The following is a 5,493-nucleotide window of genomic DNA, read 5'->3' on the forward strand; positions in this document are numbered from 1 at the left end:
TATGCCTAAAGCTGTAATCAAGTGTGTGTGTGTGGGTTCTTTCATTTTGTTTTCATAGAATCATAGAATGTTTAGGGTTGGAAGGGACCACTAGTGGTCATCTAGTCCAACCCCCCTGCAGTGAGCAGGGACACTGCTAACTAGATCAGGTTGCTCAGAGCCCCATCCAACCTGGCCTTGAATGTTCCCAGGGATGGGGCCTCCACTACCTCTCTGGGCAACCTGTTCCAGTGTTTTACCACCCTCATTGTAAAAAATTTCTTCCTTACCTCTAGCCTGAACCTACCCTGTTCTAGTTTAAAACCATTTCCCCTTGTCCTAACACAGCTGGCCCTACTAAAAAGACGTTCCCCATCTTTCCTATAGGCCCCCTTTAGGTACTGGAAGGCCGCAATCAGGTCTCCCCGTAGCCTTCTTTTCTCCAGGCTGAACAAGCCCAACTCTCTCAGCGTGCTCTTATTGCTGGAAACCCTTTCAGCATGGCCAAAAAAAGAAGGTTTTGTGAGATCCTTATGAAAGCACTCAGTTGTAGAAATGTGAGCTTGGATCCAATTTGACACCTGCTTTCCTGAACAGTCTTCATTCTTCATCAACTCCTCTCCACCTGATGTCTTGTCAAACCTGTCACTCACTGATAGCCATTCAGTAATGAATTTTTTTTTTTTTTTAGTGTATTAATTATGAGTCTCCCAATTACTGAGCAGTCTCTTGTCACGAGCTTACCTGAACTGACTTCAGAGACAAAGGATGCATGGGTGGTGTCTATCCAGGCTATCGTCTTTTGCTTTGTGGTTTGAAGTTTGTTATGAACATTTCTGGTGTCTTACCTCTCCAAAATTGAAAGGGAAAAGTAAAGACAACGTAAGAATATTATAGTAGGGGTGGCAGGTGTTCAGTTTTGAGGCCCTTCAGAAAGATCAGGTGATGTTTGGATTCCAGTCATTTCTTTGATGGAGCATGCTAACAAAAGTGGCATGCTCCTGTTCATTAAGTGTGTATTTTGATGTATGGTATCATATGGCTGCACAAATTTGCTTTAGTACTGTCAGTGTCCTGGGTTGTGGGAGAAGTTGTCAAATATATCTCAGGAGAAGCAGGATGCTTTGGCAAACGCATACAGAAACCAAGCATGTTTATGCTTAAAAATTTTGTATGTACCTGTTTACATCTCATTCTGCAGTCCTTAGCAGTATGATCCGGCAAATGGGAAGTTTGCTGTCCCCTCCAACACCCTATCCCAGTTCTAAGAGTTTCTGAAAGGATTCATGAGTTCTCGTTTAAACTTGACAAATTGGTTTTAGAGAACTAGTAGACCATTTTTTAAAACATTCCCCTCTACCTTTTGAAAATGTTTTGTCCAGAAATTTTGGTAAGGAATATCCAATCCTTTAGTGTAAGGGTAACTAATCTTCAGGATGGTGCCACATAAACAAGACTTGTGCTTGCAACATACTGGGGTGCATGTCAGACTTTAACCTACTGGTTACATTTCCAGTCATGAAAATCAAGTCATACAACAAACCATTAGAGAAAACTGAGCTACTGGTAATGCAATGAAGCCACTGCATGCATTAATAACCAGGTTTATAGAAAACCTGCCTGAAATAGTAATTACAAGTCAAATTTAAAGTGTTTGTGTGTATGTATATATATACATGAATACATGTTAGGAAACTTCAAGTATACTTCCTCCAAGCAAAGTGTCTCTGTGTACCCTTTCCAGATATCAGATGCTCCTGAGCCTGTGTTAGATTTTCCTAAAAACCTACACAAATTATGAAGGAAAAATAGAGGAATTTTCCAGCAAACAATTTCCCACTCTCCATTTTGCCCTGTTTAGAAAAGTTTATTGTGAAGGTCTCCATGCCTCTTAATAATCTATTTTTCATTCTTCTTTTCCTTGGCTGACAACTTGTTTTCTTAAAAAAAAAAAAAAAGGGGGGGGGGGGGGAGGCAAAGTTTGTGGCTGGAGGAATAATCTTTTTCTCAGTGAAAGCTGGCTGCTCATTGCTGCCTTTGAAGAGCCCTGTGAAACAGTCGTCTGATTTACTGCAGTTGTAGCAGCACTAATGAACTGCGCACAGCTGATGCCTGGGACACGCAGCCTGTCATTCATGAAGAGCACAGAAAATACTTCCAACACGCTCAGCAATGTCACTTTGAAAAGAATTTAATGACACATTTCCTTTTGCAATACGCAGCCAGCAAAGTCTCATGTGAAATATGCAAGGAGAGACGGATAGCAGAGGAACCTCAGGACTTTGTGAGAGAATGCTTTCAGTGGAGAAAGAAAAATATTTTAGCAAAGCTTTCCAATTTTACTATGCTTGTAGGACAATATACTGCATTTTTATGCTCCCTTTCTTTTACGTATATTTGTGTTCCACAAAATAAACTGAGGATGGATTTTATGGCATAGAATAGGGATAAGTGCGGTTTATTTTCATTTTTATGTAGTTCACTGGAAATTACTTAAAGAATGTTATTTCAGAGCATCATTCAAAAATTGTCATTTACCATGCTAGCTGGTAATGATCTATAAAACTATAAACATCTAAGTTTCTGGGTATCAATGTTATGTTGTTATGAATTCACTATTTAATAAATTCCTTTAACAGTATTTTTATTGATATTGACTTTGTTACTGAGTAGAGTTGAAGACAGGTCCATGGAATATATAAATGACATAAGGCTCTGGGACTAATTTCTACAGTCTTTTTGAGGTGGGTGGGCTGCTTTTTGATATAAGAAGGAGAAAACTGTGTATCAGGCTGTTATCCAGTTTCTAAATATTGATAGATGTGTTATCACATCTGTCTGTGATTAGATTTTTTTTTTTTTTAATACTGGTCGAGTTGTAGACAAATTCTGTGCTGATTGCACTGTCGGTCTGATCCTACAGGACTTCCCATTTCATGTTTCTCAGCTACCTTCTAGCCTTAGCTGATGACTGGGTAGTCATCACCCACTACAGCTGATGGTGAATGACTGTATGTGCACACATCTTCCTCTGCAAAACTGACATAAAGTGGTTTAAAGTCTTCTACTGAAATTCATTGACCAGAAGGCACCATGGAGGATACTGGTGCTGTCTTGGTGGCTACAAACATGTTGAAGAGTCAGGGCAGTGATGCTGCAGATGGGCTCCTACGTGTCTGAATGCATGGGTTCTGGCATGAATGTTCACTAGGGAGGTCCATAGCATCATAAAATCATGGAATCATTTAGGTTGGAAAAGACCTCCAAGATCATCAAATCCAACCATAAACCTAACACTGCCAAGTCCACCACTAAACTATGTGTCTAAGCACCACATCTACCTGTCTTTTAAATGCCTTCAGGAATGGTGACTCTACCACCTCTCTGGGCAGCCTGTGCCAATGTTTGACAATCCTTTCAGTGAATAAATTTTTCCTTATGTCCAGTCTAAACCTCCCCTGGTGCAACTTGAAGCCACTTCCTCTCGTCCTATCACTTGTTACTTGGCAGAAAAGATCAACCCCCACCTCACTACAGCCTCCTTTCAGGCAGTTGTAGAGAGTCATGAGGTCTCCTCTCAGCCTCCTCTTCTCCAGGCTAAACAACACCAGTTCCCTCAGCCGCTCCTCATAAGACTTGGGGCAAACCTTCCTCTGAGGATCAACAAAAGACTAGAGGAGAAGTTATTTTGAGAATTATCTCATCATAAAGGGATGGAGTTGGATAGTAGTTGGGGATGGATGGTAGTCTTGATTTTTTTAAATATAAGCTTTTTAATTCTTTGTATTTAAAGGCAAGATTTCTGAGCATATGAAGGAAGTATCAGTAGAGGTTTTTTAATGGTTTACAAGGAAGAGTGTTAATAAGTTCGCTGTCAATAATGGGAAAAGAAAGGACTATAAAACTATTAGAAGGGTGCGCTTTCAAATTTCTAATCAGTTCGCTAACTTACGAAATATTTTCAGTATTTTTTCTTTTTTTTTTTTTTAAATAATAATGGGAAAAAATTCACATACAAATTTTCCTAGGTTCATGTCTTTTACTTAATGGAAGGAGATCCAAACAGATTTAGTGTAAGTACTGATCTCATTAGTGTATGCTACTGTAATGGTGTTAATGCCTGACAATTCATTCAGCTTTGAGTAACAGCGCTTACAGCCTGAGGTAATAACTAGCATATTCACAGATCATAGTTTGCGTAGGGCTGTGGCAATTGCCTCAAATTCAATTTTTTAGGCAGTTTCTCTGGATAGGCTGGGATTTCTAATGACTGCTATGTCTAGAAGAAAATTCCTGGTTAAAATAAAGTTCACATGGTGAAAAGTGGGACAGAAAAAGCAAAAGAAGGAAACACAGAGGACGCAGTTGGTTCTGTCCCTTTGATTTCTGTAAAGGGGTAAGCACCAATGCCCACCATATCAGTGCTGGTCTGTGCAAAACTGCCTTGTATTGCAGAGTTTTCTTTCAAAAAATACTGCCTTATTACATTTGAAGTGGGAAATATTTTCTTACTGACTGCACTAGGCTCCTGTTGCTTTTCAGCAAAGCCAAGGGCAACACACCTTTGCTGTTGTTCTTTCTTTTTATTTATTCCTTGTGACCTTTTTGATGATCTTCTTAGAGCCTGATGCAGATTTTGGGACAGTAAATATCATATCAGACTCCCAAAATCTGCATACCAAATTGCAAATGCCTGCTTTGTGTACACACACAACGCCGAAGGCCACATCTCTCCATTTGCATCTACAGTTACTCTGTCAGTCTTTGCAGGTTCATGTTCTTAAAACAGACTTAGCTGCCGCTTTTGTAGGGGAAGAATGTGGAAGCAAAATAAAATAGAGTCTTAATAGACTAGAGAATTTTACTTGAAAATCTCTTGGACTCAAGTCCGTACTTTCAGTAGCCAGAAGTGTAAGTTGTAATTTGTGTGTTTAGACTAACACACAGAAAATATATCCTGATATGATAGAAATATCTGAGGATAGGATCCTATAAAAACTGAAGGTTCAATTTTCTTAAATGTCTCTTCATGGGAAAATTGTGTCCTAATAAGCAAGGCTAAAGGAATTTCTTTCATTATGACTAGAAATATTAAGTTTCAGAAAGAAATGGTTGGATCTTTAAAAAAAAAGATAAAGAGAGAAAAAATTATCAGTCATTTGGACTGAAGAGAAAAAGGTCGAAGGCTGTGGGTCTGCATGAAAGTAGCACTGCCGCAATAATTATCTTAATTGTTAATAGCAGTCCGTCAGGGAGAAGGTGACTTACCGGACTGAATGGATGAATATGGACAAGGAACTAAAGAGCAGATTTTCAAGGCTTCAGCATGTTTTCTCAGATTATTTAGGAAGACCTCATATATAACACACCCCTAGCAACAAATATCTCTCTTGTACTTTTGACAAGAGATACATTTCAGAGCTGTGACAGAATATTTGGCTTCTATGACACAAGAAATTTTCCCATTTGACATCTTTTTTTTTTTAAAAAAAGATTTTAACTTGATGGAAGGGA

This window comes from Egretta garzetta, unplaced genomic scaffold (assembly GCF_000687185.1).
Source record: "Egretta garzetta isolate BGI_Z169 unplaced genomic scaffold, ASM68718v1 scaffold36, whole genome shotgun sequence".
NCBI lineage: Eukaryota > Metazoa > Chordata > Aves > Pelecaniformes > Ardeidae > Egretta > Egretta garzetta.